General features: G+C 36.6%; 1 long non-coding RNA gene across 1 annotated transcript; it reads right to left on the bottom strand.

Moving 5' to 3' along the window:
* Nucleotides 1-19,749: 19,749 nt before the first annotated feature.
* Nucleotides 19,750-20,835, bottom strand: LOC150037533 (uncharacterized). Its single transcript, XR_016528648.1, has 2 exons — nucleotides 20,565-20,835; nucleotides 19,750-20,139 (listed from the first exon to the last, which is right to left on the bottom strand). It is a non-coding gene; the product is annotated as an uncharacterized LOC150037533 (long non-coding RNA).
* Nucleotides 20,836-21,886: the final 1,051 nt, after the last annotated feature.

Below are 21,886 nucleotides of genomic sequence, written 5' to 3'. Positions count from 1 at the left end.
GTTGATTGCTCGGCGTGACTTGTTTCCTATCAAGGTACAAAGAAATTATTGTATTCCTCTGGTCTCTTCTTGGATGATCAATATAGCCCGATAAGGCTATAAGGTTCCTCATCTTTTGAAGACAACAAGACAGGTCGAATTTTGGTTTTTTGGAATATGGCAAAAAAGATAAAAATAAAAAATAAAATGACTCAAATGACTCTAAAGAGTCTAAAGAAAGAAAAGACGCAACAGACTCGTGAGGACTAGGGGAACAAAACTCGAATATATACGAAATATCGTGAGTTAGAATAGTGCGAGGTCTTTCGACATCTAACTCTATCATTTGGATGTTGACAGGTTTAGGTTCGAGATCCTCTTTAGGCTCACAAATTGGCAAGCATGGAGTAACGTCCTCATCGTCACTGAAGTAGTAGCACTTCGCAAGGAACTCTGCCTCCAAGGTATAGAAAACAGGCTACTCTAGTACACTCTCCAATTTCTACACAATCTCTGTCAACTGGGAAACATGGTCGGTCATGCTTTGCAGGTGAGCTTGAATGTCCTGCTGAAACTAAAGAGAGCTATTAGCAAGTTCAGAAATTAAGAACTTCAAATTCATAACTGGACACGAATCTCCAGGAAGTGGTTCCTCCTCCACCATGTCGACATGGACTACCTTATGCTTCTGAGTCTCTGGAAAATCTAAGGAATATTCTAGCAATGGCCTGTTTAGCCTCCCAACTGAAGTTGGAAGCTAAGTAATAAGGTCACTCAGACTTTACAAGTTAATTCTAGTGTTGGCCTTGAGGAAAAAACTCTTCTGCTAGAAGTGCTCAAACTCTTGTTGCCTACGGAAGGTATCCTGCTGAAGCTCAAAGTGCTGTCTGCAATCTCCATAACTAAAGCCTCTAAAGACTTACCTAACCATGAAGACTGAGGATGATTTGACTGGTGTGGTGCTGTGAAATCTCAGCCATCCGAGCTCTGCTACCATCATGAGTATCCATGATTAAAGGACTCCTCCCACCAAGAATTGTGAGGCTCGTAGTTCAAATAACCATAACACCCCTCCTCGAAAAATTCACATGATGCTGGCATCCACTGCAACCTTGGGCATACTTGTGTAGGATGCCCCTCGAGTAGGCAACTCCCACACACCTTTACTTGTTGCAAACTCCTTTCCATCAAGTGGCAAACTAAGGAAGTCAATTTGGCAATGTGACGGTCAAAGTCGCTTATATAAACCCCGTACTCCATTTTTCCTACATAAGTGAGTAATAGGCATGCTAAGTAAGGACTAAGGATATGTTAAAGTAAAGTTGTAAAAGGAAGTAAAGAAAGTAGGAAGATGAAGGAAAAAAATCTAAGTCATGGAAAAACCTAGTCTTAGGTAGTTTTAGATAGCCTAGCAAGAGGAAAATTTGGCTAAGTATAGGCCAAGGCATTGTTGGCATTAGTTTGGAAGAATGGGTGTTGGTTTTGCCTTAGAGGTTAGGCAAGCCATAAAATGGCTAAGTGTTGGTAGTGTAGCCTATATGTTAGCCTTATGCTAGGCGTTGGAGACAAGCTCTCATGTGCTAGTCTTGCTTTTAGAGGTTAGACAAGCTCTTATGGAGGCCAAGGGTGGCCGAGTATGGAGGAAGCTAGGCATTGGAGTTGTGTACGCCAAGGTGGTCTTGTTGAGCGCTTCAAACCCTATGCATTGACAAGGCATGTGACAACTAAAGGGCTTACGAGGTTAGTGAGCATGTGGGCAAGGAATGTTGGGCATTGGCACAAGGCTAGGCACTAAGCCTAGCACACACGTGCAAGGCATGCGCTGGGGCTTGCATGATCATGCAGTGAGGAAGATCCATCATGAAACGAGTATGCGTTAGGTGCGATCGAGGAAGCACTCGGTTACACGTGAGCAAGACGCTGGGCATTGGGGCATTGCACAAGGGTGATCAAATAGTGCATGCAGGTCTACATAATAGGCGTTAAATGATAAGCGTTGAACGATGAGTGCAAGACGATGAGGTAGACAATGTGCGCTGGGTGCAGAATGAGCGCAAGGCTGAGTGTTAACGTTGGGCATGTGTGCTGACCAATGTACGGTGATGAGCGCAAAGTGCTGGATACTCGATGCACGCTGATGGAGTGAGGAAGTATACAATGAGGCATGCGATGCTCGATGGTTGTGTGTTGAGGAAGGCTTAATGCTTGGTTAATGATATGTTAAGATTAAGCTATGTATGGGTTAGGACATGTATTGGCTTAGAAGTATGCGACCAAAGGAGGGATGTGATAGCCTCAAGGTGAGCTATGCGTTGGCCAAGTTTGGGCGATGCATTGAGTGAAGGAGTCATGTGGCCATGTGGTTGCAAGCGTTGGCTTGAGAGCAGACTCTTGTGTTGATGATCAAGAGGAAATGATCAGCTTAGTGAACGACTAGCTGAGCCAACTGTCATGCTCAGCTTTCTTGTTATCTCCTTAAGGATGAGGTGGCAACTTGACATTGAGGAGTTAGCATGCAACTGCTAGTATAAAAGGGAAGCTTGGCTTTAAAGAGATAGTTTGAGCAATTCACTCGTAAAAATGGAGTGATTACAAAACCATTCAAACCATAAGTATGTCTAGTTGTTGAGGTTCAATTTCTGAAAGGGAATTCTAGAGGAATCGGGCTGGAGATAGAAGAATCTGGCTGAAGGTTGAGCTTTTGGCTTAGACATTTTAGAGCAAGTTTGTAGAAGGAAATTTCTTAAGAAAAGGCCTGAAAAATTAGTTATTCAAATTGTAAGCTAAGTTTGGAACTTTTGAACTAGTAGACAGCTGCTTGGTTTGAACAAGCAAGCAGCTGAAGGGCCAGAAGATGATGCTGAATGCATGCGTTGAGGGCTAGGCTGCGTGCAAGGGATGAGTTGGCGTAAGGACGTGCTAAAATGCATTGAACCATGTAACACATGTTGAGGCCGTTAGCACAAGAGAATGATGTGAGGGTGTTGGTCTGTACGGTAGAGTGAGCGGGCTGTGCAGGAGGCGCGCAAGGTTGCGTTAGAGCATGTGGCACGTGACTGGATGAACGCATGGGGCATGTATTGATATGCCACAAGTGGGCACATAGGCAGAATGACTGGCGCAAAGGCTAACTATGCAATGGGCTATGCGATAGGTTGTAGGCGTAGGCTGGAAGCTTGAATGCATAAGAGGTTTGAATGCCTAAAGGACGACATGGGCATAAGCAATAGACGCATGGTGATAGGCGATGGTGAAGAAGTTGCTGCCTAGTTAAATGAAGGCCTAAGAATTTGGCTAAGTGTTCAACACACAGTAAGCTTGGCATTGAAGGTAAGGCTGCACACTAAGACAAAGTAAGCTAGTTATGGAATGTTAGTTCCAAAAAGGGGGCCAATGCTAATGAATAAAATGCACCGTGATGTCCACAGGTTTGACATCAAAAGGAAGAGTACATTAAAAGGATTGCTAAAGACATTGAGTGACTTTAAATGCTTTAAATGAATTGCAAATGCTTTATGAATATTTTAGCAATTCATGTTTACTGAAAGCTATATATGATAGGTATTCTCAAATAGTTTCTAAGTAATGCGTCTCTCTTTAATGTTATGTTTATATTATGCATTTCAATGATCATGAGTATGCGTTAATACTGAATGCTTTAGGACAACTAAGTCATAAAGAGATAAGAATGTGCCTTAGAATATACGAATAGCTTAATACTGAAGGACTAAATGAGAAGGTACTAGAGCTTAGTCTTAAATATGGGATTAGTATGAATAGTTCGGTACCGAAGGACTAAATGAGAAGGTACTGGAGCTCAGTCCTAGATACGAGTTCAACATGTATAACTTAGTACTGAAGGACTAAATGAGAAGGTACTGAAGTTCAGTATTAGATTTGAATAATACAGTACTGAAGGACTAGATGTGAAGGTACTGGAACTAAGTCCTAGATATGATTTCTGAGGATTGGATCCAATCTACGTGCACGTAGGATAGCTGAAACTAAAAGAAAGGTGGTGGACAAAGGAGACACACCTTGACCCAGAGTATGGAGAGTTGGACAAAAGGGTTCCTTTTCTCAGTTAAGCAGTAGGGTAGTTAAGTAAAGTAAAGAGTTGGACAAAAGGGTTCACTCTCAGATCAGAGGTAAGTATAAGTATGGTAAATAGTGAGTAAGAAGGCCACTCTTAAATAAGGTATAGTTCAGCAAAGCATATAATGTGATTTGTTATATTAATGATTACGTGAATGATGGTTACCTAAGTTTGTGTTTTCGGTTAAAGCTTTCAATTTTATTATCAGTTTTATGTATGATGCTTATGTTTTAAAAGTTAGTCACTCACTGGACTTCCAGCTCATGTTTTCAAATGTTTTTCGGCCTCTAGGTAGCGGTCACTCCCCAGAAGACATCTCTGCTGCTGCTCTACCACTCAAAGGCACAGGTTGAAGGTAGCTTGATTGATGACCCTATGATTTTCAGTACACATGTGTCTGTCATATGGGGACTAGTGTTGTATGTTGGGCTCACTAAGTTTTAATATACATAAGTGTATGTATGAACAGTGTTTAAAACCCTATAATGTAAATGTGTTAAGGTTTGATTTATTTTGTTAAGTATATTGATGAAATGTATGTATACTAGGGTTTAAGATATGCTAAACAAGTTAGTTAGGCAGTAAGTACTAGCAAAAAGGTTGGCAACTGTTGTAGTCACATCTCCTCCCAAGTTAAGAGGGTAATCTGGGATGGGGTGTGACAACTTAACTCGTCGTCAAGATCGGCAACTCAACTTTCAAATGTCCAAGATTGATTTGGAAATCCTGTCATGCTTAACTGGTACAAAAAGAAAACAAATCAAAGCAAAAGAAACTTTTAACTAAAAACTAACAAAGAATAACTAATTGGCTTCCCCGACAACAACGCAAATTTATTGAGCATCAGTGTTTATCGTCACCCATAAACCTTTGCTAGACAAATAATATTTATAATTCACTGAACTACTTATACTAACTGGTAGTACAAGTGACAAGTCTGGGGTCGAACCACACGGAAGCGTGGAAAATTAGTTCCTCGAAGCTCATTTTTAGTTAAAGTGATCAATGGGGGATTTTGGTGTGGATTAAAATAGGAAATGCATAAAAGAAAATAAAATTCAATAAAAGTAAGGATAGAAGTGCAATTAAGTGAGATGTCCTAGCTCAGAGGAATGGATTCACCCAATGTAATTAAGATCATTGAACCATAACATATGACTTAAACTCCTTGCTTATGCCTAGCCAAATTAATTAGAACTCTAACTAATCATCCTTATTATCTAATAAACTAGCATGAAAAGAAAAAACCTTGCTCTAATCATAATAGCTAATCGCATTAAGTTATAAGGATATGCTAGGATGAACTAATTAACTTCCACCGTCTAGTTAACTCATTCAATATAATTTTCACATCTGTTGGAGTTAGCATGCAATTAGCGAAAGAAATTAGGATCATTAAGCATTCTAATTCATCAATTTTAGCATCTAAGAAAACATGCTCATAAGGTAAGAAGAGGGTTTCTAAACATACCTTTAAAGAACTTCTTCAATTGACAAAATTAGTTTGAATCTCCACTCCAAATTGTTATACACCAACACTTGATCTTCCCTACTATTCTCTTAGACCTTAGATTGAATTGTGGAATTCAAAATGAATTGGATCTTTGGTAATTTTGAAGTTTTTTTCTGGTATAGCTGCTATAGAATGAAGAACTTTTCTTCCACCACTTCAGCTTCGAAATTTCATATGCATGGCCATCAATCTCAACTGAAGTGAGTTGTCTTTGTTCATTTTTATTATGCAATTAGATTCCAATATTGATTGACATCACCTCCTTGCAATTTTGAGTGGAATTTTTGGTGTTGAAAGTGGGACAAACCCACCAAGTGAAATTGATTAAAAATCAATTTAATTCAAAATCAATTTCTCATTAAAAATCATTTTTCACATTTTAATTTAATTTTCTAAAACTTAAATTAAAACAAAATTGATTTTACTATTTGAATTTTCATAAAATTCAAAATTTCAAATTTTTATTAAAGTTTATTTAATTATTTAAAAATTTTAATTAATTAAAATAATTTAATATCCAACATCAAATTATTAAAACACTAATCCTATAAACATGAATCTCTATTCATGTAACCAAAATTTAAATCAAATTTAAACATTATCCAATTCTCCAATTTCATTTAATTCACCAATTAAACGTGTAATTATATCGTATATAATTACTGATTCCCATAATTCAAATTTGAATGTTTCAAATTTACTCATCACTCTATTCTTAAGTTTAGTCTATTTGTGATCTAGTAGGGGAACCATAAATGGACCTATAGATCATGGACTCCAACGATCCAAGATTAATTGCTATAATTTTTAAACCAAATTAATCAATGTTTGTTAACTGCTGGGTCACTCCACTAAAGCCTAGTAGTTGCACTCCCCCCACTGTAGATATATTTATATCCACTTGATTTAACCGTAATTGGTAAGTCGACCCTTCACATTGTTTGTAAAAATGGGTCAAAATGTTGTTTCACCCTCGAGATTACATATTGCTCTTTAAGTTCCACTGATTCTTTAATGAAAAATTGGTTTGTGATCCAATCACCAAACCGAATATCTCTCGGGTCAGTGAGAGGGTTGGGCCCTTTGTTCAAGACTTAGAATCAGTACTTAAGAGAAAAACCTTTCTACTATCCCTAAAAGTAGGTAGGAGTGAATTCCTTCTTGCATCCTATGTCCTCAACTATATACCCAGTCTTACCCTTCAAATGGGAGGCATATTGAGTTGGCGCTATTGAGCCAATCCTCACCTATGCAAATCTAAGGATAATCTCGAATAAATAGAAGTTCATAGTTAACTCAGGATTAAGTCGAGTTACCTTGGTCATCGTTTTGAAACAGTTAGTTTTGAATAGTAAACAACGTTATAAAGTAAGAGTGACTTATTTCTTGGTCCGGTCTTATACAAAGTCATTGCATAGAATGCCCCCACTCACATATCTCCACATGAACGATTCAGGATCACATCGTTTGTACTAAATACAAAGTGGGCCACATCCGGAAGTGTTATGAGAATAACGTACCCAACCTTATTTGTATATTATAGATCGTTCTGGCTATCTGCTTAAATTTGATTCATTTAATGTTTCCATATAAAGTCCAAGTACTCATGTAATAGCTATGGATTATAGTTTATTGGATTTAGGCTTTTACAAGTGCAATTTATATATTCAATAATATATTTATTGAATAAACTTGAATAACATCTTTATTCAAATAGAATATGTTAAATTTACAAACTGCGAGTTTTAGGACATAGATTCCAACAAAGATTGATTAAAGCAATACTAAGCACGTTAATCTAATCTCTTGCTTCCTATGGTTCATTGCCTTAATCAAGGTTAAACCTAAGCATGGAGCTACATAGACAAATATTGGTTGTCAATCAAATACATCGAAATGTAATACATAATCAATAAATTCAGAGTCAGAATCCATAAGTAAGATCATATACATGACAAATTAAGAATCTCCCAAAATAACATTGAGTTCCTCCAAATCCTAAGCTAGAAAACCAAAATCTTAAATTCCCATGCAGAATGAGAAGCTACAATCTGGAATCTACTCGATTAATTACAAAATGAAAACCCAAAAAAGAAAATGGAAGAGAGAAGAGAGGGAAAGAGGGTTGGGGTCTCGAGTGTGGTGATTGTTCTGCCTTAAAACGAAGGAGAAATATATATATCAGGCATTAGAGCATTGCGACGCTGCATCGCAGCATTACAATGTAGCGAGGCCTCGCGTGCGTCAGTCAATAATCGAAGCATTACAACGCTACATATAACATTGCAACGCTGCTATGTTTTCCAGCCTCGATTAGCTACTGTTGTGTAGCATTGCGCAATGCTTGATTGAGCATTGTAATGCTTCGTCCAGGAGTATTTTTGTTCTTTCACATCTTTTTGAAGTTTGTTGCTCAAATTAACTTCTAATTGCTCCAAATTCACCTGGAACAACACGTATCGACTGATTCTACCTCCAAAATGCTTGATACCTGTAAAAACACTAAATAAACACATTAAACATAGTAACGATCTAGAATTAAGAAGAGGAAAATAACACATTTTTTGTGCTATCACCTATACAAAGAGTTTGTATAAGACTGGACCGTAGAATATTAAATCTCTCTTTGTAAATTTGTTAATTGATTAGAGTGATATTTCACAAGATGATCATGTGATACTCAATCTTAATCTTGAGTGATTTATGAACTCTTTTCTGTGAGGTCAGTTATTTTATTTATAGGGTGAGAGTGGCCCAAGTTGCCAACTCAATAAGTCTACCATTGTGGGGACTTGACTAAATAGGGAGCTAGGAACATAATTTCACAAAATGAAATTCACTCCTTCCCGTATAGGATAAGTAGATAAGTAGTTTCATTTAAATATTAATTTTGAGTCTTGAACAAGGGGTCTCACCCTCTCACTGGTCTGAGAGGGGCTTATTTTATGGTTGGATCATAAACAAATTCTTCATTAGATGGATTAGTGGTACTTAAAGAAAGATGTAATTATAGGGATAAAATGGATATTTGACCCAATTGAAATTTGAACAACTCGTGCATGATCGACTTGCTTATATTGATTATATCCATGGATAGAACTTGTCCTACAATGCATAAGAGTTCAACCATGGATTTATAGTGGTTTAACCCGCAGTTAATGAATGGAGGTTAATTTAATTAAAGAGTTTAATTAATTCATCTTGAATGATCAAAGCTTATAATCTGTAGGTTTATAAGGTCCCTTTGCTAGTTCACCATGGATCGACAAGGATCAAATATGTTAAAAGAAAAATTTGAAATGTCCAAATTTGTGAAGGAAAACATTAATTGTATTGGATGCAATGAGTACATATTTTATTATAAAGTTTATTTGGATAATATTCGAATTATAAATTTATAATATGAAAAATCAATTTATTTGAATATGATTCAAATAATTAATTATTTATTTGGATGAGATCCTTATAAATAAATAAATTGATTAATTTGAATAAGATTTGGATTAAATAGATACTGGGAGAATTAATTTTTTTTAAATATGATTCGATTAATTAATTAATTAATTTGAATGAGATTCAAATTAAAGAGAATCTGCAAAAGGTAAATATTAAAATATGTTTTAAAATTTTTTAACCTTTTTATATGAGATATTAAATGGGAAGATATTTTTTATTCAATAGTATTGAATATTTAATTTGAAAATATCTACAGAAATATTCTCCTAATAGGATTAGAAGTGACTAAGTAGAGATCTATAAATAATCTCTACAGTCAATCTGGAGAGATATTCTCCTAATGGTTTCAATCTCTCGAATCAAGAAATATTTTCGTTCAATGTGTTTATCTCTTCGATGACTAATAGGTTCCTAAGAATTTGCCACAAAACCATTATTATCACAATAAATTATGATGGGCAAAGACATATTTGGAACAACTTCCAAATTATTAAGGAATTTCTTAAGCCAAAAAGCCTCTTTAGTAGCTTCACAAGCAGCTACGTATTCGGCTTCCATAGTGGAATATGTGATGCATCCTTGCTTGATGCTTCGACAAACTATAACTCCTCCATTTAGAGTAAACACTGACCCTGATGTGGATTTTCAAGAATCTCGATCAGTTTGAAAGTCAGAGTTCATGTATCCTATAAGGATCAAATCTATCTACATACACAAGCATATAGTTTCTCGTTCTCCAAAGATACTTGAGGATCGTTTTGATTGCTGTCTAGTGATCTAATCCTGGATTGGATTGATATTGACTAACAAACCCTAATGCATAGCAAATGTCAGGTCTAGTACATAACATTGCATACATTAGGCTACCAATAGCAAATGCATAGGGAATTCGTCTCATTTCCTCAACCTCTAGAGAATCTTAGGACACTATTCCTTAGACAATACAATTCCATACCTGAAAGGTAATAAACCCTTCTTGGAATTATGCATCGAATATCTGACAAGCATCTTTTCAAGATTCGATGCCTGAGAAAAGACCAACCTTTTGTTCTTACGATCCCTGATAATCTGGATCCCTAGAACAAACGGCACCTCTCTCAAATCTTTCATTTAGAATTGGGCGGCTAACTATTTCTTTACATCAGTCAGAAAACCTACATCATTCCCAATGAGTAGGATATCATCTATACACAACACGACGAAAGCTACTGAGGTGTTCATAATTTTCTTGTAAACAGAAGGCTCATCAACATTCTGATCAAAGCCATAAAATTTGATCACAGCATCAAATCTTATATTCCAAGATCAAGATGCTTGTTTCAATCTATAAATGGATCAATTAAGCTTGCAACCTTTTGCTCTTGATCTTGTTCAATGAATCCTTCTGGTTGATTCATGTAGATGGTCTTTTCAAGATTACCATTCAAAAAGGTAGTTTTGACGTCCATTTTCCATATTTTATAGTCATAATATGTGGCTATGGACAAGAGAATTTTGATAGATTTTAACATGACAACAAGTGAGAAAGTTTCTTTATAGTACACTCCCTCAACCTGGGTATAACCCTTTGCCACAAGTCTAGCTCTAAAGGCCTGTACCTTTCCCATCTACACTTTTTTTCTCTTATAAATCCATTTACAACCGATAGGTTTTACCCTATCTAGTTGATCTATAAGCTCCCAGACAATGCATACTCAACCCCATCATTGTCAACATCTTCCATCACTTTTTTTCTTGATTCATGGCTTTAAACCATTCATCATTGTCAACATCTTCCATCACTTATTTATAAGACAATGGATACTCAACCCCATCATCAGTTGTGATGTTTTAGGCTCTGTTAAACCCATGTAGTGTACAAGTGGGTTCATAACCCTACTGCTATTTCGAGGCAATCTCAACTCTTGAGATCGATGACTAGATGAACCGACATCAACAACTCTTGTTGATGTATTAGCTTTTTCAACAACCCTTGTTGAAGTCTCAATAAATTCATTAGAAATTTCACTTAAAACAATTTTTCTTCGTGGGTTATGATCCCACATATGGTCTTCTTCTAAGAAGGTAGCATTTGTAGACACAAATACTTTATCCTCACTTGGATCAAAGAAGTATCCAGCTCTCGTTTCCTTGGGGTAACCTACAAATAGACAAACTTTTGAATGAGGTTCCAACTTTTTGGGGTTTGTCATTAGCACATAGGTTGGACATCCCCAAATTCTGAAGTGGCATAAACTACCTTTACTACTTTTCTAGAACTCAAAAGGTGTTTCAGAAACACTCTTTGAGGGAACGTTGTTCAAATATAAACTGTAGTCTTTACTACATATCTCCAAAACGAGTTTGAAAGTTGAGCATAGATCATCATCGATCGAACCATGTCCAACAGGATTCTGTTTCTCCTTTCTGATACACCATTCTGTTGAGGTATACCAAGGGCTAAGAGTTGGAATGTAATTCCATGTTCTATCATATAGTTTTGGAATCTTATGTCCATATACTTTCTATCACGATCGGATCGTAATGCTTTTATCCTTTTACCTAATAAGTTTTCAACTTTAGTCTTGTACTCCTTGTACTTTTCAAGAGCTTCAGACTTATGTTGCATTAGGTATAGCTACCAAAATCTATCATAACCATCTATGAAAGAAATGAAATATTCATACCCTCCCCGTGCTCTTACATTCATTGGACCACAAAGGTCTGAATATATAAGCCCTAAGGTTTCTTTGGCTCTATAACCTTTTCCAATAAAAGGTCATTCTTTTTTATTTGTCCTTCAAGGCATGACTCACATACAGGTAAAGAGTTTTCTTCTAAACCATTTAGAAGTCTACTGTTTACCAATCTTTCAATCCTATTGAGATTAATGTGATCTAATTTTAGATGTCAAAGATTGGCATTTTCTTTAGGAGAAACCCTAAGTCTTTTTATAGTTGTTTGCATTTTGAACATTTTAGTGTTTAGCACGGCCTTTGTGACTAATGACCTGATGACATGTAGAAATACATGCCATCTTAGTCCTTTTACTTAGAATTATGAAGGTTGTTAAGCAGAAATTGCGTCCATCATGATAGGAATTCATGAGAAAAGGAGTTTGCATCGATCAGCATGGCGAATCTTAGCTAACCCATTACTTTGCGTTAATTGTGCGTTCAATGTTCTATTTTTGTAGCCAATGCAGGAAATGAATGCAAACACGGAAATCGGACCATCGCATAGACGACCATATGTGGAGAAACACTCCATCGTAAAGGAAAACGCATTGATCAACGCATGGATGTTGCGGTAATCAGCCATATACGTCCATCGCATGGGAGTTGCGCTCGTCAAAGCGAATGCGGTCATCGTGTAAAGTTGTAGTGTTAAGCGAATGCGGCCATTAAATGATTGCTACTACAAGACAACGCAAGGTTGGTGGAATGAACGCATCAACGCATCTACCTCGAGAAAATCCAAAGCTGATGCTGACATTTCATCTACCACGCCGTTGGTGGCAGAGGTTCAGAAAGAACTGACACGTCGAACGTTAGACTCAGAGCAGTCCAATTAATGCTGTCGGCGGTCCAAATTCTATAAATAGAAGCCGATGAGCAAAATTTCAAATGATCCAGAGATTATCTCTCAACCGGGGATTTTCCTCATGATCCAGACAAACTGTGTGAGAAGATGGCTGAGAGTTCTTCACCTCCTTCATCCATTCCGAGTGATGACTGGAGCCTTCGACCAAAGCTAGATCTCGAGAGAGTCAGCTCTTCCACCCATCTATGGCACCACCGGCAGCCTTGATGCACATCCGCTGGAAGCAAATCTTTGCTTCTAGCTGATCATTTCTTTTCCTTTCTTTTCCCATATTGTATTGTATGACATTTTGAGTTAAGAAATTAATACAATGTGTTTTTCAATGCATTTCTCTATTCCTTTGACTCCATCTCCATCTTCTTGCTTAGCATCTTTATTTTCATTGCAACACTTAGTGGGATTGCTTGGGTATTGCATACTTAGTCATGTAGATTAGGAATATGAAGCATGTAGTAACTTACCGAGAGGTGTGCGTTGTGCGAGTATGTGAGTAATCTTATTTGCTTAGTGTGAAGCTGCTGCAACGCCTGTCTATGGGCTAACGCATTGCTTGTCTATGAGTAAAGTCAGCAACAATCAACTGCTCAGAGGGTAAGTGGTTGGACGCATTAAGCAAGGTATGCGTTGTTCACTAGAGATAGTAACAACCTTAGGTCAGCAAAGTTTATGCGATTTTCTTGTATTATGTATGCTTCATTCGTCCATTAGGGATACTTGGGAGGGTAATCTAAGGATAGGATCTAGACTTGGGAAGGTCAGATCAGAATCTAGGCTCGAGAGAGTCAGATTAGAATGCATAATACAAGAGATAGATACTTAGGAATGAGCACTATTTGTTATTAATGTATCGCATGCATCCTAGAGATAGATACGATGGAATGCGGTCACCTTGCTTTCATGAATTTTGCATCATCGTATAGGACAAGAGTAGAGACTTAGGAATAAGCTCTATGGACACTTTGTGTTCAACACATGCGTCCTAGAATTAGGAGCACCACATTTCCATTAGAAAATGACTTGCCGTGTATGGTTGTAGCATGATTGCATGGATTGCGTTGACTAGGGTTGCCCTTGCGATCACTCTTAAGTTTTGCAATGAAAATATCTCCGCATTTTATCTATTTTCCCACACATTTATTTCATGTCAAGTTTGTCGCATCTCTACCTTTCATGCATATTCTCATTGCACTGTATGATAGATAGAAGTAGGAGTAGGATTAACATAGCAACATCCCCTCTATTCTTTTATTTATATCGCCGCATGCACATCACCACAAACATATAGTTACAAGTCCCTATGTTCGACCTCGGATTATCTAAGAAACTTGCGTTCATGTTATACTTGGCATGAACGCAAGAAAACTTGTGGGGGGACGCATGATCATCGTATACATTCATTAATACAATTTTTATTCCAATACATGACCATCGACGCATGACTATCAACGTATATCTTAGGAACATCCATCGCATATTGCGTCCAAGGGAAGTTGGTTGTCGAGTAAAATCAACTTTCAATTTCCGTGCACCAAGTTTTTGGCGCAGTTGCCAGAGACTTGGCAACTAAGTGTTTGTTAAGTCTTGTGTCTCTACGAGCAAACTTTTTATCTTGTGTATATTGCAGTATGGCGACCAGGTTGCAAACAATATTGAAGTGTAGGCGATGCACTGAAATTCAATATTGACCCCAAGGTAAGTCGCAAAAGAGCCGAAGGCAGTTCTAAGCTCATGGTGGCCAACAAGCGCCCAATAATTGTCGGAAGTTCCAATGGTCAAGGCAACTTGACCCAAGTAGTTGAGAGCCATCTCCTACATGGAAGACTCTTTGGGGTGACAACATTCTTATTTTTTCAGGGACGTCTTCTACCCTATCTTTACTTTTCTTTCTTAGTATAGGTTATTTTTATTTTATTTTCATTGTTATTTTGTATATATGGCTGCTTTCTTGGTTTTGGGTACGTTTGCTCTTGTAGGTGCAATAATAAGTCTCCTCAGTTCGTAGTTCAATTGAAGAATTCCTTTCACCCTTCAACGCAAGGATTCAATCACGTGGATTCCAACACATGAGCGCATGCGTTGTTCCGCCTAAGGTCTTTTCATGTTATCTTGTATGCCTTATCCTTTTGAAATTCTCTTTTTCCCGATTGCATTGTTTTGCGATGTTTCTAAGATGGTACGTATAATTCACCGCATTTTCTAACTAATCAATGGAATGCATTCTTTACTTTTATTAGCTTCTTCAAATTTTGAAAGTCTTAAGTTTTATTTTGCGTTCTTGTAATTTTTTTATTATAGCGTTCTTGTAATTTTTTTAGCTTTGCAGTGAGAACGCTGCCAACCTCTAAGTTTGAGGGTGGCAGCGGTCTCGGAGAATTGTGTTCATTATATTGTAATCATTTGAAAAAAAAAATTGAAGTGAGATTTTGGGAATAATAACTCCACTGTCAACCCAATGGGGAAACCCTTGTTGATAAGAGTTAAGTTGTGAAAGGCACTTGCTCGTAGTTGGATGTCTGCATGACACATGTGGGGTCAAGCCAAAAAGAAGGCAAGTCGCTAGGATCAGCGCATTAGTGCAACTCCTCTGTCAGGCGCAAGCCAAATCAAAAGAGACAAGAGTTGAGTTGAATATGGAACGCAACCGAAGTTGGATGCCCGTATGACTACGTGGAGGTAAGCCAAAACGAAGGGTGTAATCAGGTTCAATGCTGCATTTGAATAAGTCATCGCAAAGTTTTGAAGTACTTTTTTTGAATGAATGCAATCTCAGAAGCTAAACACAAAATTGCAGTGAATGAATAAAAGTTTTTTAGCAAAGGCTTGCTGGATCTAAACTTAGAAAGGATCCTTTTGAAGAAGCAGCCAAAATGGAGGAGAGCATTGTGGTGATGGTCAAAGGTATGTGTAAATTATATTCTGAGAAGCTGGTCATCGCAAAGGAAAGCATGAAGGTGAGTTAGAATTTCTTGAGTATAACGCATGCTTGAGGATAAGCATGATTTTAAGTTTTGGTGAGATGACATGCAGAAACATTTCAGTCCTTTTACTTAGAATTATGAAGGTTGTTAGGTAGAAATTGCGTCGATCATGATAGGAATTCATGAGAAAATGAGTTTGTGTCGATCAACATGGCGAATCTCAGCTAACCCATTACTTTGTGTTAATTATGCGTTCAATGTTCTATTTTTGTAGCCAATGCTGGAAATGAACACAAATGCGGAAATTGGACCATCGCATAGACGACCGCATGCAGAGAAACACTCCATCGCAAAGCCAAACGCATTGATCAACGCATGGATGTTGCGGTAATCAGTTGTATGTGTCCATCGTATGGGAGTTGCACTCGTCAAAGCGAATGTGGTCATCGTGTAGAGTTTTGATGTTAAGCAAATGTGGCCATTAAATGATTGTGGCTACGCGACAACGTGGGATCAATGCAAGGTTGGTGGAATGAACGCATCAACGCATCTACCTTGAGAAAATCTCAAGCTGATGTTGACATTTCACTTACCTCGTGGTTGGTGGCAGAGGTTCAGAAAGGACGAACGCGCCAAACGTCAGACTTAGAGCAGTCCAATTAAGTTGTCGACGGCCAAGCTTGCTTCCAGCGGATGTGCGTTAAGGTTGTCGGTGGTGCCATAGGTGGGTGGAAGAGCTGACTCTCTCGAGATCTAGCTCCAGTCAAAGGCTCCGATCGTCACTCGGAATGGATGAAGGAGGTGAAAAACTCTCAGCCATCTTCTCATGCAGTTTGTCTGGATCGCGGGGAAAATCCTCGGTTGAGGGATAATCTCCGGGTCATTTGGAATTTTGCTCATCGGCTTCTATTTATAGAGTTTGGACTGCTGATAGCATTAATTGGACTGCTCTGAGTTTGACGTTTGGCGCGTCAGTCCTTTCTGAACCTCTGCCACCAACGACACGGTAGGTGAAATGTCAGCATCAGCTTTGGATTTTCTCGAGGTAGATGCGTTGATGCATTCATTCCACCAACCTTGCGTTGATCCCATTAGAATATGTTGTCGCGTAGCCGTAATCATTTAATGGCCGCATTCACTTAACACCGCAACTCTACACGATGACCGCATTCGCTTTTACGAGTGCAACTTCCACGCAATGGACGCATACGACTGATTACCACAACATCCATGCGTTGATTGATGCGTTTGCCTTTGCGATGGAGTGTTTCTCCGCATGCGGTCGTCTATGCGATAGTCCAATTTTCGCATTTGCATTCATTTCCTACATTAGCTACAAAAATAGAACATTGAACGCACAATTAACGCAAAGTAATGGGTTAGCTGAGATTCGCCATGCTGATTGACGCAAACATCTTTTCTCATGAATTCCTATCATGATCGACGCAATTTCTGCCTAACCTTCATAATTCTAAGTAAAAGGACTGTGATGACATGCATCAATCCTATTGAGATTAATGTGATCTAACCTTAGATGCCAAAGATGGACATTTTCTTTAGGAGAAACCCTAAGTCTTTTTATAGTTGTTTCCGTTTTGAACATTTCAGTATTTAGCACGGCCTTTGTGACTAACGACCTTAGTACGTATAAGTTATTTTCTATTGAACCAAAGCCTAGTTTCATTTCATTCTTGAAAATGAACACTTTATTCTCAGACAAGGATAAGGAATACTTTTGTTCAATTAGATAGGAAGCAGAAATTAAGTTCCTCTTGATATGATGAATTACAATAACATATATCGTTTATTGTTTAAAAATAACTTAAGCCTGCCTAAAGCAACAGCTGAAATGACCTCACTTGTACTGACTCTGAGATTCATCTCTTCATCTACCAATTATTTCCAAGGATTAAATCCTTGGTGGGAAGAACATACATGATTAGTAGCCCCTAAATCAACTATCCATGCTGAATCATCATTCTCTACTAAGCACGTCTCTAAGAAAAATAAATCTAATTTATTTTCTTCGGAGTTTTTCCTTTTCTGGAGGGTAGTGGGATCAGCTCCACAACCTATATCATAAACTCCAAGTTTTATCTGAGAGGAAAATCCTCGTTGATTAACTTTACTGGAGTTAACAACTATTGCTCTATCTATTTATTCCTTGACATTCAATATAGACTGGAATTTATCTATGGGGCTGACATTACTTGTTCCATTGTCATCAATCCCCTTATGCTTGAATTGTGAAAACTTTCCCTCAAACAATTATTTCATTGGTTGCATGATCTCATGTGCAGTGACCATCCTCTCAAATGTTTTGGCTAAGGCGTTAAGTATACTTGCAAAAATATGAACTCGGACCTTGGAAATAGCCTTTTTCCACATCTTGTGCATCATGAACATTTAATGTTGCATCAGGGGTTGAGCCTTTAGGACAATCCTCAGTCATGGCAGTATTTAGGTCATTAACCACGAAATAGGTTTTAAGTGATTCTTGCCACGTCGTATAATTAAAACGGGTCAAACAATTAGAGGTAATGGAAAAAATACTTTTTGATATTTTTGCTGAAAATAAACAAATGGGTATACATTAGATTTTAGCATAACTCTTAAACATCCAATCAAGTTTAAGAAAATATAAATGAACCCCAATAACATCTAATTTGAATGATGCTTCAGTGTTTTAGGAAAAAAGCCACCGAAGTGTAGTCAGTTATCCCTTCACTGAATTGAGACATACTCAATCAATCATTACATCAGAATAACTTTTATTCCTATAACAATCAGTCATCATTTATTTGGTCAAGAAATCATTAATTATCTTAACAATTTCTTGTAAGTGTGACTCTTCATTTTAGATCATGGAGTTTCGCTCCAATGAGCCAACCGATTGAGGCAAAAACTAACGCGATCCTATGCATTTATGAAGTTTTCCTTGATATTGACCTATTGCACAAACCATTTGAAGGGGGACGCTCTCAGGGCACCTCGAAGCCGTGCAAGAAGATCTCACGATGCAAACCAATGAAGGAGATTGCAGGACATGTTGGCACACATTTCTCTCCCACTTACAATATAAATACTCTCCCCAATCACCTTGATATTGACCCGCAAACACCATCCGAAGGGGGATGCTCCTAGGCTGCCTCAAGGCCAAGCATGGGTCTCATGGTATGAACATTAAGGGAGAAACGTGAGTGAAAAAATTTAACATATCATATACATCTTTTTCCTCCCACTGAGTATTTTAATAACCTAGGGTTTATTTTACTTAAGAAAAATACGGCTAATTATTTTTAGTAAGTACTTATTTAGGTTTGCTCAAAAGCAACGTTTACTTTAGGCAGTTAAATTTTTTTTATTAATGTTTGTTAAACATTTTAACAAACCTTAACCAACAAATGCAAACTTGTAGCAAATATATCTAATCCTCTTTTCCATGTCATTCCCAAGCAGGGGTGTTACGTTTTCGTCAACTTAAATACCCCAACATAGACAGAACTAACCATAGACAAAATGTTCCTTATAGATACATTTGCTACAAATTTAATCTTTTATTAAACTCATTTAATCCTATTAAACTTATTAAAAGGATTAATCTAATTTCAAATCTCATTAGAAATTTGTGATCTTAGGTCTATGTGAAACAAATTTTAAAACTATTTAAAAAATTATCTTATTTAAGTTTGCATTCAATTCTGAATTATTGATTTTAATTTCTAATTTCATTTTATTAAAAGATTATATACAAAAAATAAAACAAATTAAAATCATACATTTAATCGAATGAAATACTTTATAAAATTATCACATTTATAAGATTATTTAAAGTAATGTCATGCATCATGCAATTTCCATTTCATTACTATATATATAACACTTATATACTAAAGTAATGAAATAAATAACATACAATGCATCCATACATCCAAAATATATATTATAACTATTATAATATAAATGATGCATGGCTATGTTATTTATCCATGCAAGCATATAGTATAACACTTATTATTATATAATGCATGAGCATACTATAAAATTAAAAACATGATACTATATATTATAACACTTATAATATAAATGATGCATGAATAATGCATAACCTATGGTTGGATTTTACAGTATGACATACTTTATGACATATATAAAACAATTAAACCATACATTATATGCATTTAGACAATAATTATGGACCGGGATTGGACTTCTAAAATCATTAATTAAATTAATATAATATTTATATTAAAATAATGAATAAAAAAAACTACCTATTACATTAATAAATAGTTCAACTGGTTCAAAATAAGTGAACCGTGTCTTGAAATAGATCGAACCAGACCATCCAGCAACCGAATCGCCCTTTAACCGCTAAAACCAAATCAACCGGACCCAAACTAGCTCCAAATCGAACCGAACCATGCATGAACCAGTGCTAAACTATGCTTCTTCTCTATCGCGACGCTACGGAGAAGAACTCCGTTCACCGCATCATAGCGTCGAGACGCTAGAGCACAACATCGCAATGCTACTGTACAAATTTGATCTTCTTAGGGCATCATCCGAATTGAGCCCTGCTTTCACCAGAGCATCTTCAGGAATAACACGAACGACTCAATGCATCAAATTTACATACTCGATAAGAAATTACCCCAAAAAACAATGGGCTCTTACAAACCAAATTTGTAAATGGAAATCTATAAAACTAAGAACCCAATTCTGAAACCATCCAAATTGCAAACCACATTCCATAAAACATTCATCATATGAAAAAAAAGTCACAGGATGCACCCACCAAATTCTACAATTAAATTATGGAGTAAAAAAAATTGGGATTGAAACCTGGTTCTGATAATAATTCAAGGGAAATCATCTGTTTTTGTGCGGAAAAGAGGATTAATCCCATTTTTCGTTTTCACAGAATTTTAGATTACAGAATAAAGACCAGGGAGATTATGCATTATATCTAAAATTTACAACAGGCATTTGAAGAAAAAAGGGGAAGAAACATACATACCCTTGGAGAACACTTCTTCACAAATTCCCTCGAACGAATCTCGAACCTTTTTGATCTCCAAATGGTAGACACCTCCACAAAAGAGAACCTTCTGTATTCTATACGGTTGAGAATTGGGAGGAGTTATGGACTCTGCCCTAGATTTGGAAGAGGGAGGAGAGATTGAAAGGGTGGAGAAGAACCTTTCTTCTCTGTAAATTTTTGGGAGAGAAATTGAGTGAGTTTTTCAGTTCCTTAATTAGGGGGAAAAGACGACATAACTCTCAACCCCATTCTGCACATTTTTTTGGCCGAGAGAAATTAGGGGAAAAAGTTGTAACTCTCTTCCTTTAATTAAATTAAAAATAAAATATAATTTAATTTAATTGAAATTAATAAATATATAATAACTACTTTATTATATATGCATACTATATGTTATATCTAATATAACATATAACCTATAGTTTTATATTGTATCAGCCCTAATATAACATATAACCTATATATGTAAATAGTTGGACAATCTAATATATATAATAACTCCTTAAGTACCACTGATTCTTCTCAAGCTAGGAAAGGGTGCGGCAACATTGTTCAAGCCTCAGAATCAGCCCTTAAAGGAGCAATTTATTTACTTGCCTCGACATTAGGGAAGGAGTGAATTTCGTCTTGTGTAGCTGTGTTCCCAGGTCCCCAATCAGACGAATCTCCAAAATGGTAGACTTATTGAGTTGACAATCTGGCCACTCTCACCCATACAAATCTGACCATTTTATTATGTTAATTCATTGATTGGAAAAATAAAAGGGTATATCGATAATCATCTATATTTCAGTATGACTCCATATGAAAATAAAAAACATCAATGAGTTTTTAATTAATGTTCTAGATAACTCATAGTAAACAATCTCAAATGGAGTGACATTTTCATTATAATTGATTTTCATTATGATTTCATTTCATTTTATCCAACAAGATAAGTAAAAAGGTCAAAACGAATATAACTCAACTGACATGCAAATGTGTTAGTGACAAAAAAGTATGTGATTCAAATCGTTTGCTTCTATTATACTTTTCAAGAAAAAAAAGGTAAGTAAATTGAGCTTAAAGTTATTCAAATTTAGGGTTAACAACTAAAAATAAAAAATGAAGTAGGACACAACAAGATAACTAGGTTCATGGGTTTCAAAAATAAGTAAATCTTTTTCCCTATTCGTACATTCCAATCACATAGTTAGATGAATCCGGAAATGGATTCACAAGGAGAATAGGAAGAAGTTTCATGCTCAACATCACAATTTTGTCACTTTCACTCAAGACATTTTTGTCGACTTTAAAGA

This window comes from Benincasa hispida, chromosome 3 (assembly GCF_027475165.1).
Source record: "Benincasa hispida cultivar pf3 chromosome 3, pf3_genome.v1.1, whole genome shotgun sequence".
NCBI classification, from domain to species: Eukaryota; Viridiplantae; Streptophyta; class Magnoliopsida; order Cucurbitales; family Cucurbitaceae; genus Benincasa; species Benincasa hispida.
The sequence above is the reverse complement of the archived record's forward strand: the minus strand, read 5'-3'. Positions and strand labels throughout refer to the sequence as shown.